General features: G+C 57.0%; 1 protein-coding gene across 4 annotated transcripts in view; it reads right to left on the reverse strand.

Annotated features, from left to right (window-relative positions):
• Positions 1-9,505, reverse strand: part of CDON (cell adhesion associated, oncogene regulated) — a 38,247-nt gene extending 28,742 nt beyond the window's left edge. For 3 of the 4 annotated variants that reach the window (XM_048968472.1, XM_048968473.1, XM_048968474.1), the window contains exon 1: positions 9,298-9,504. The gene's annotated coding sequence lies outside the window, so the exon portion shown is untranslated. Of the gene's footprint in view, positions 1-9,297 lie in introns of all 4 variants that reach the window. The other variant, XM_048968471.1, reaches the window with a different exon arrangement.
• Positions 9,506-10,421: the final 916 nt, after the last annotated feature.

A 10,421-nucleotide genomic window follows, 5' to 3' on the forward strand; every position in this document is an offset into this window, starting at 1 on the left:
TTTAACTCGCTTTCCCAGATCCGCGCTGTACCAACAACTGCAGAGTTTCAAAGCAGTGAAACTGGGGGCAAATGAAACCCCCGGAATGAAGCGAGGCACCGCGCCTCCAGCGCGAGCAAGCTGAGTCGGGTCATTAAATCTCACACCAAGACACCTTAAAAAAAATGTGGTATTGAAGCCTGTGGCATTCCAAGAGAAAGCAATCAGACATTCCTGCAGCCCCGGCTCCTCAGTGATCTGCAAAGCCTTTGATCACTCACTGTCTTCATGCTGTCCTCCTGGGGTCCTGCAAAATGAGTGTAACAGCTGGCACAGAGACTTCATCAGCTTTGTGCGGGGCTCTGAGGCACGGCGTGGAGAGCAGACGGCTGTCACTGCACACATTGCACACACTGCACACTGCACACATACACACTGCACACACAAACACTGCACACACAAACACTGCACATGCACACACACACACACTGCACACACCGCTCTGCACACAGGGCTGAGGGCACCCAGAAGGATCCCAAGCTGCCCCAGCGCCATTTTTATGAATGCTTAATGATCTCTCAATCATTAGCATCAGCCTTTAAAAAGCAAATGCAGCACCTACAGTGTTCATTACCCTCCCCCTCCCCCCTTTTCAGGGTCTCAATCGAGGCAGTCAAGCATGCAAACTGATCCTGTCGCCAGCAAAAGCATTTCCTTTCACTGTGGTCAGCCAAAAGCAGGGGAAGAAAATGGAAGTGACTTGGAGTTATGGCACCAAAAAGGCCAGACAAGCAAGGAAATAATCAACTCCACATGAGCCACTTCTAGCCCATCACAATGCAAAGGGCCCACGACTAACCCCAGGAAAGGTCAGCGGGACTATGGGGGTCAGAAGCTGAAAAAGGCAATAGTGAGCAGCTGCCAGCTGCAATAAGAATCAATGTGTTCCTAATTACGCTCTCCAAGAAGAGACCCCAACACCGAGGAGCCGTGCTGCAGTCACAGCTCGTGTCAAAAAAAAGAAGTGCGCCCATTTTACTCTCTCCACCCCGAGCACTGAAACTGCAGTTTCTGCGTTACTAAATTGCAGGAAGCCGAGCGATGGAGATAAGCAATCAGGCATTTACATAAGGGTTGGGGTTTTGTTCAAACACCATCACCAGGAATTACAGCATCGCCAAAGACGGGGCTGCAAGAGTCGCAGGAATAAAGTTCTGTACTCCAAAGGTGCTTCTGTGAATGCTGAGCCCTGAGCAACCAGCCCAGCACTCCCTGCATCCCAAAGCACACTTCAGCCCAAGAGGGAAAACCCCACCGGGATTCGCTGGGGAAAAGGATCAGAGAATGCACTCAGGGCAGCAGCAGAAACCAAAGGGCAGCGCAGGGCTCGGCGCCCAGCTGAGCTGTGCCACAGCAGAGCTGCTGGTCAGGACGCCCTGCAGCCTCCATCCTTTCTAAGCCACACAGGGATGTGCTTCTGCCTCCGGGCAGATGGAGCGCTGAGGATGAGGGAGGCAGGGATGTGGGCAGTGCAGTGCAGGGCAGGGGCTGCATCCCGCAGTGCCCTGTGCAACATCAGCCCCTCCAGGCAGCGTTTGGTGCCACGGGACAGAAGTGACGGGAGAAGGCATTAAGGGCTGGGAACAAAACCCACATCGGCCCCAGAGCCGGCGTGCAGATGGAGCAGCGCCGCCAGATTCCTCTGAGCTGCTCTCAGGCCTGGGAAGCCTCACGGCTGGTATCAGCTGTTGGACACGGATCAAAGTTTAGCTTTCCATTAATCCTTTGAGTAATAAGTGAAGCTGATAGCGAATTTTTTCGAGAAGACAGTTAAGATTACTCAGATACTTAATTTGCACTCCAATATTTCAAAAACACCTTGACTTTAAAACCTCAGTCTTGGCGTACATATGGTCTTGATAGAAGCACGCACGCTTTGGCATCGGCTGCAGAAATGGATTTGTGAGCGGAGTGAAGAAAAGTTAACGGTTTGTGTGCTGCGCCGCCGCAGCTGCGCTGCTCTCGCAGAGCTCAGCCCTGCTGGCACAGAGGCGCCCGCTGGGACAGCCGGGATGCGACCCAGGGCACCGCGAGGCGCTCGGCTTCAGCAGGAACCTCAAAGCAAAAGGCTGACAGCCCCCCGCTGCCACGCTAATGAAGTGGGTATGGATTTGAGCTTCTGGCCTCGGGGGGAAGAAAAGGAATGGAGCATTAGCCTAATGTACAGCTCTGCTCGGCCGCAATTATCCTTAAATGCCTAACTAGGGGCTTTTAGACCCCGAGGGACCCAGAGGCACCATTAGTGGAACAGTCCCAAACGGCCCCTTCCCGCTCCCATCCCCATTCCTGCAGCTCACTGCTGTGCTCTCCCCGGCTGCTGGCAGTGCTCCCCATTCTTCCAACACCACCGATTGGATCTTCTGATTTCCAGCCAAGTGACCTCATTGAGCACAGCATTTCACAACCGCTTCAGCCCAGCACCTTCCTCCAGGGCACGGCGCATCCCCCACCTGCAGCACCCACCATTGGGCAGAGAGGGGAGCACAGCACTGAGCGGGAGGAGACAAACAACCACAGAGGGAACGCTGCACCCCAGTGCCATGAAGCCTCAGGCCAACATACAGAGCACCTTCCCAGTATCTTTAAACTGCAAGAATGTGATAAGTTTGGGAAAATGTAGTAAACACAACTCCAAGTGAGGCACAGCCCTTCCTAGTGAGCAAGGGGACTCACAGGGCTGGCTGTCCTTGATGAGCATCTCTGATAGCTCCTTGTTTGTTAGCTCTCCAGTTGCTATAACCAGGGCCAAGCACAACTTTAAAAAGGACAAGAACTGCAGGGCTGCCCTGTCCTACAAGCCAAGCCATACAGGTTCTCCGACAAGGGAGCTCATGTCCAAACACACTGCATGCAGCACACACTGCAGGGCCTGCCCAGCTGGGGTGCAGAAAAGTTCCCAAGAAGAGCCCCAGCAGACAGCAGGCTCATTTCTGAGGTGGCTGCAATGAGCGCTGACACCTCGTCCCTCGGCAGCAACAGCCCCAGAGAACAGCAAGCAGCTCTCCATGCCCCCACGTCCAACTCAGTCTGTTGGAACTTGCAGGATCCATGCTATCCGTGATCCCTTAAAGGGAAGCACGACTATTAAATCCACACCTGCAGCCAGAATTTATAGCAACCCCATCGACTGCTGTCTGACATCATCGGCAATTAGGAGCCTGTGAACTCATGGCTGCAGGATATGGGAGGTGCGGGGAGCGTTACTGCAGGCTCTCACTCACCCTTCAGAATTCACTGCTGGTGGAGAGTGAATAAAAACAGGATTATGCATAAGAACAGAGCAGTCGAACAGTTCTGACTCTCTTCTCTGCTCCAGATTGTTGCTTTCCTCCTCGCACAGCTCGGCGCCGAGCTCAGCAGATAACTGCAGCCAGGACCGATCCCACCCCACGTCAGCATCCATCCCGTAGCAAGAAAAACAAGATTAAGGAGCACCGCGGCATTAGTCTTCATTTAAACTTGGCAAGGAGAGCAAGAGCTCTTTCTGTTGGCTCCTCTTTGTGTTTTTAAGCAGTCTCAGACTCAGCCAGAGAAAGGTGCCTGGACTTTTTAATAGTTGGGGATTAGAAAGGACAACACTTGTACACTTGCCAGACCCCAGATAAGTCGTGAATGCTTAGGTTAAGCAGGCGAGCATCTGCCTCCTGCAATATATACATTTCCAGAGTGAAAATAAACAGCTTCACACCTCCGGCTCAGAGAAGGGCTTTGGCTTCTTCTGCGTCCTCAACCTGCCACCTACCAGACAAGGAAAGGGCGCGGGGTGAAGGTCACTGCCAGCTCCTCCTGCAGCCCACAGGAGCGCAGCAAAGCACCGGGACCGGAGCAGAGCTGCAACCCACAGCAACTGCAGCTTCGTTTGCCTCCACCACGTTCTCCACGTGTGGCAGCCTACATATATAAGCAGTGACAAATGCACTAATTAAAAAAATGCCAGCTTGGAAACTCGACCGTTTTTCAAGTGCTCAGAAGTCCATAACCCAGAGGGCTGCACCTCGAATTACTGCAAGCACTAAATTCATCGGAGATCTGCTTCTGTGACGACTTCCAGCGCTGCACAGACTCAATGCGTGGGGCCACACAGCCGCCGGCCCTCCTCCCCCAGCACCCACCATCCATTATCCCCCCCTGGGCTCCTCTCTGCCCGCTCCCAACAGGCACAGCAATGGGAAGCGCCTCAGTCTGAATCTCTGAATTTAAAATTATACCATCGGGCCCAAAATTTCAACATATTTTGAGAGTTTTGGTAATAACATTTCTGATTACATCCGTTGCCAGCTTCCTTCTACACCCTTACAGAGATTTGAAGTATACATTCCAATTTCATTCGGCAACAAAGATTAGTGGCAAGAACAGAAAACATCTTCTGTTCCAAGAAACCCTCGGGGTTTTCCTCCTCAGCTCACATTTCATTAGAGGAGGCTCCAACCTCCGGGCTGCGATGTCACTGCAAGGTATTGAGGCAATCAGCCTCCGTGCCCCGCCAACACGCACGGATGGAAGGCTGCTGAGAAACAAAGGGCTCCTGAAGCGACTGCAGGCAAAACAGTTCCTTAAAAGTAACAGTCCTCAGCAAACAGCACGCAGAGCCGGGCCTGGCCTTCCCTCAGCATGGCTGCAATGCAAGAGCTGCGTTCTGCGGGGGAAAGGGGCAGAAGCCACGCGGTGCTGTTGCTGCTGCAGGCAGCGGAGCACAGCCACGATCCATCATCGCCCTCAGCACCCAGCCTGCGTAGCCCAGGGCACCCAGAAACTCCGCTGGGTGCTGCAGCGCTCGAGGCCACCACGTCCCCACGGGGCCCAAAGCAAAGCAAAGCCACTGCCACGACAGCGAGCGCTGCTCCCTGAGACGGGGCTGCAGGCAGCTCCCAACCCTCACCCACCTGCAGACATCTGACACGGCCCCAAGCCTTCCCCCCCTTCCGTACGTGCTGGGATTTCAGCGGGCCCCGCAGAATGAGACGGCGAAGACAGACGCAGTTCGGTGGGGGAGGAGAGGCACGCACTATTAAACACATCATCTGTTTGGAGCGCTGGCTCCTGCTTGTTCTTGGTTATATTATTCACTCAGGAGTGGATTAATCCATCACTGCAAAAGAATCTCCTGATCTCAGAGATAAAGGCAACAAGTCATGTACTGACTGTCTGTGGATCCTCCTGAGAACCTCCAGCTTCTCTCATACCCTTATTTGGGCTGATCTATCAGCTCTTAACAAACAGCAAGCAAGAAGGGAAACAAGAACAGAAAAAACACCACCTCACAACAGGGACTGCAGTGGGGAGAGCCCCGCTCGGGTCCAGAGGGGATCAGAAACCCCAAAACACTCCTGTGGTTTGTGGTCACCAACTTCCTCCACTCTTGGTGCAGTTCCCCATGATGGCCACGTCCTCAACGAGGAGCACTCGCAGGAGTCACCTCCTGCACCAGCACATCAGTGAGAAGCCTTTCCTTGTCAGCCACATGGATGTCTTCTCTGCCAGCTGAGAGCCGAGGGAGGGAAACCCCTCATAGCATCCACTCATAGGAACCACAGCATCTCCAACTGCATTGGAGCAGGCTGCCGCCCAGCAGTGCCAGCACACATCCCAGGGCACTGCAAGAGGAACGGGAGCTGCTGCAGCCCTCCCTGGGACAGCAGAGGTAGGGAAGGGGCAGCATCTGTAGGACAAGCAGGGCAGCACAGCCCACAGCCACCTTCACCCCACAGCCACCAGCCGGTGGTGCCCAGCCCTTCCCAGAGCACACAGCCCCTTTGTTTGAGCTCAGCTTGGTGCAGCAGCACTGCGCTGTGCACCATCACAGCCCAATTCCCACTGCAGCCCTTCCCCTCCTCTGCTCTGCTTCGGTATTTGTAGATTTGCTGCGAGGAAAACCCAGCGCGCAGACTTTGTACCACTCCGAGGTAGGAAACATTAAACTTGCCTTTGAATTAAACAAATAAGGCTCAACCACTCGGTTCATTATCAGATACAATGGTTGAAGTCTGTGGGGAAAACTAAACAGCAAAATCCAGCCCATAAATCAGAGGCGTGATCAGACAGACAGGTGAGGCCGGGGGCGGTTTCACGTTCCTGCAGCAGCTCGGTCTCGCAGCCCAGCACGCTCTGCTCCCCCAGCATTGCCCCCAGCTGCCAGGCAGGACCCAGAAACACTCCAACGGAGGGGGCTTATCTCCTGCTGCTCGTCAGGGGATTTACCACTTCTTTTTTATTTCTTTTAGCCTTCCCCCCCTTAATGTTTCAGTGAGCTGAATGGGTTTATGGGGCAAAGTATGGGGGAACAGCAAAGCCTTTCCCCTCCGCAACACTTAGCTCAGCTACACCATGAGAGCGCAGCTTTATGAGCCAGTTAAGCTCATTTAAAACTGGCTGCTGCCAAAAGGGGCTGCGCCCCCCCCTGCAGCCACCGCAGCCATCAGAAAATTTGGGGCACCCTTCTGAGCAGTGAACCCACCCAGCAGCATCCCCAGGGCACCAGCCATGCACCCTCTGCTCTGAGCCCCCGGGTGGTGGGAGAGCTCCAGCAGCTCACAGAGATGAGAGATGGAAACCCAGCCCAGCTCGTGTGATCGTTTTCCCTTCTGTTGGAAGGCAGCAGAGATTTCTCACATCGGAAGAGCGAGGGCTTAATGGGAAAGGCAGGTGGTGCAGGCAGTGCTGAGCACACGGCTCGTCAAACTGCTGCAGGGCCATCAGCACAGCACCACGATGGGGCTGAGCAGAACCGTGTGACACACAGCCCTGGAAGATGCAGGGAGCCATCTACAAGGAAACTGCTGGAAGAACACCCAGAAAAAAGCAGCGTGCACATACACAGGCAGCTATCTATTCCAGGAATTCTTGAGATGGGTAATTGGAGACTGCTCTCGTTAGCAGAGAGCCTTCGTGCTGAGCTTGCGGAGGAGACTGTAGGGGTTGGGATGGGAAGAGGGAGGATCTCTCCCTGGAGAAAGAGGGAGAGACAACAGCAAGTTCAGGCAGTGCTGGGAACGCAGCTCTGGAAACTTGACAGATGTTGCACTGCAGAACTGCTACAGACAACAGCACTCGGGGTGAATCGTTCCCATGCAGCTGGGAACACTCCTGGGGAGCAGAGCTGCCAGCTGAGCCACCAGACTGCAACAGCAGCAGTGCACAGAGAACAGCCTGGTGCCAGCCTGGAGAGCCTGAACTGATAGGAAAGCAGGAGGTTCCCATGGAGAGAGGAACTGTGAGCAGCTCCCCTCCACACAACAGCACTGACTGCGTTGGCTGCACGACTCAGCTGTGAGATTCCCAAACAGCTTCTGCCAGCGCTCCTCTGCTCTTAGAGGGGCTCAAACACTGTCTGTATCTGAACGTGTGTGCGTGTCAGTGAGAGGAAAATGTCAAAGCAGGGAGGCTGAGAAAAGACTGAGGGCTCCAAACAAAGAAAACGCACTGCAGACCTCGGGTTGTTGTTATTAAAAAACACTTCTAGTTACAGGACGGTTCATCTCACAGCATTAAAAACCACAGAAACACTGCAGCAAGTGGGAAAGCTGCAAGCTCAGTGCTGGGGCTCCCTGAGAACATCAAACCCAGCACAGCTCTGAGCCTCTCTGGAACCGCATCCAGGAGCAGCAGAACCCGCAGCTGTCACACAGACACAGCAGCAGCCCCAGGATGGGCACCGTGGAGCTGCGCCAAGCCAAATCAAACCGATGAAACAGAACGCATCTTCATACGGCTGCGCAGATGGCTGCGTGCCTGAGAACACTGCAGGCTGCAGATCAGAGACACCCGGCTCTGCATGAGAAACCAAAAATGCCCCAAATCCACACTGAGTTACAAAATAGCTTCATCCTGATAGGACTTAACTATCTCACTCTTCTCAGTTCGGTTTTGGAAGCTGAGGCTCTGCTGTCCTTACGTTGATGGTGGTGAGCAGAGCAGGATGGCACCCTGAGCAGCCGCAGCTCCCAGCAGGGCTCCCACAACAGCCAAGGCCTGTGCAGGCACTGCGGAGGGGTGGTGGGATGAGGAACACCAGTGCTGTGTGCCTGTGGAGCCAATCCATCGCTGTGCTTCACTGTTTCCACATCTGCCGAAGCAGGCTTTAAACAAGTAAGTGTGTTTCTAAGCTTTGACAGTTAAAATCCTCAAGTGACATCACCTGAAGTCGGAGCACAGCTGCCTTATTCCTCTGGCACATGGCTGTGCCAAAGTAAGCACGAGCCCCAGTTTATGGGCTGACAGCACACCTCGGGATGGCGAAAGCACTGCTGGGGTTTGCCCTGCAGCACTACGGCCCCTCCTGACTTCTTTCCTTGCTTTTGGGGGTAAGAAACACCACATTAAGGAGCACTGAGCCCCAGCAGAGGAGCACACAGGGTGCACCGACCCAACGAGTTTGGTGGAACACCAGAACGGTGCTCACAAGGAGGAGGGCGATGGAAACCCACGGGGCAGCACAGCCCGGGGTGCCCCGCATGGCGCACGGGAGGGGAGCAGAGCACCCACCCCGACACGGCCGCTTACAAGCAGCTTAAGGGTGTAAATCGCGTTAATCCCGGTAACAAAGCTCCAGGCTCACCCTGGTGTGAATCGCTAATCCCTCTCCAAGCGGGGCTGCCCTCATCCAGAGCTCGGAGTCACAACAGCGCAGCGCCGAGAGGCGATCCCACCGAGCAGCCCGAGAGACCCCAACAGCACCGAGCAGCTCCAGGGGCCGCAGCACCGCTGTGCCCATCTGCTCAGAGCCTTCCCTCTTGTTTTGGAGGGGATTACTGGAAAAATGTACATTCCCCTTTTTATTGCTGTGTATATCGGGCTCTCCCCGAGGCAGCCTCCAAAAACGCAGCACGTTGGCTTCAATCTCACGAGCAGCGCGCGTTTGGTTTGCTAAAATAAAAGCACGCAGGTCACAGTCAACCGGATCAAAAAGGTAAGGATTCACACCGCCTCACGCGAGCCGAGAGCTTCCACAGCGCAGCCGCCACTAATTGCAAAAGCACCTTTCCGTCTAAATGAGGGGGTGGGCAGAGCAGCACCGGCAGCTGTCGGGAAGCGGCTTTGCGACAGGCGAGGATCGCGAGGAGCGCTCAACCTGCCTCGTGCAGCGATGACGCCCGGCCTGCAGCCGCAAGCAGGAGAGCAAAGCGGGAGCGGAACGGAGAGGCAGCGCGAGCGAGAGGCGAAGCGGGGCGGCTCGCTGTCACCGGGCCGGGGTCGGCGCGCGCGTTAACGAGCGGGGCTCGGGCAGAGCGGCGCAAAACCCCCCGCGGCCGCAGCACTCACCGCTCCGGGGCTGACAGCTCCGCTCAGCGCCGCCGTTCGGGGCTCGGCGGCTCGTGCCGGGAGTGCGAGGCGAGCGGCGCGCCGCGCGCACGCGGGCAGCCCGCAAGGAGTCACGCCGCGCCCGGCTGCCGGCGGCCGCATCCAGCCGGGAAACGCAGCTCCCGCGTCCCCCAGCCCGCAGGGAAGCGGCCCCGGCCCCGCTGCCTGCAGGCGGGGCGGGCGACCCGGCCGGGCGCCTCCCGCCCGCTCCCGCGAGCCCCGCCGCCCGCCGCCCCCGCCCCGCGGAGCGTACCAAGGGCCGGAGGAGCGGGGGGAGCGCGGCGGAGGCCCCCGCGGGAGGAAGCGGGGCGGCGGGCGCGGGCCCTTTAAGAGGGAGGGGGCGGGGCGCGGGGCGCGCGCGGTGCTGGGGTGGGAGGGGCGCGCGCGCCCGCAGGCGGCTGAGCGGGAGGGGCGGCGCGCGGGGCGCGTGCACGAGGCGCGGCTTCGCTCGTGAGACTTTTCCCCGTGCAAAATTTCCCTGTGCAAGCGGGGCGTTTTGCTGCCGCGAGCGGCCGTGCCTGAGCGATCGCTGCGCACTGCGCGCCCCGCTCGGCTGCGACGTGAAGCCGCGTTCCCGAGCGCCGTGCAACGGCTGTGCGCGTGAACGTCACCTGTGGGCTCTGGCTGTGCGCTGCGTGTCCGCGTGCCCCATCGGGAGCTTCGCGCGAACGTGAGACGTGCGTTCCTGAGCGCCGTGCAATAGTTGTGCGCGCGCAAACCTCCGTGCACCGCACACCTCTCTGCGCCCCACGCGAGCGAGAGCTTGTTTGCATGAAAATGCGTGCCTGAGCGCTGCGCAAACTTCCCCCGTGCAAACATTACCCACACATCTGCATTCCCTCGTGCAGAGGGTTTTGCAATACAAGGCTGTTCACGCACCCGCAGGACCTGCTGCACGCCGCTCTGCTGCGCGGCTCACCTCTGCCCCCGCGGCCCTTCAAGCGGCACGAAGGCACGGAGCTGCAGGGCAGGACGGGGGGAGTCGTTTGAGCCTTTCCAGAGCGCTGGGCTGGAGGCGCTCCTGCATGCTGCACACATGCTCTGCGCGCGATCCTCCAACTGATAACAGCGGGGAAAAAAACCTC

Source organism: Lagopus muta, chromosome 22 (genome assembly GCF_023343835.1).
Source record: "Lagopus muta isolate bLagMut1 chromosome 22, bLagMut1 primary, whole genome shotgun sequence".
Taxonomy (NCBI): Eukaryota; Metazoa; Chordata; class Aves; order Galliformes; family Phasianidae; genus Lagopus; species Lagopus muta.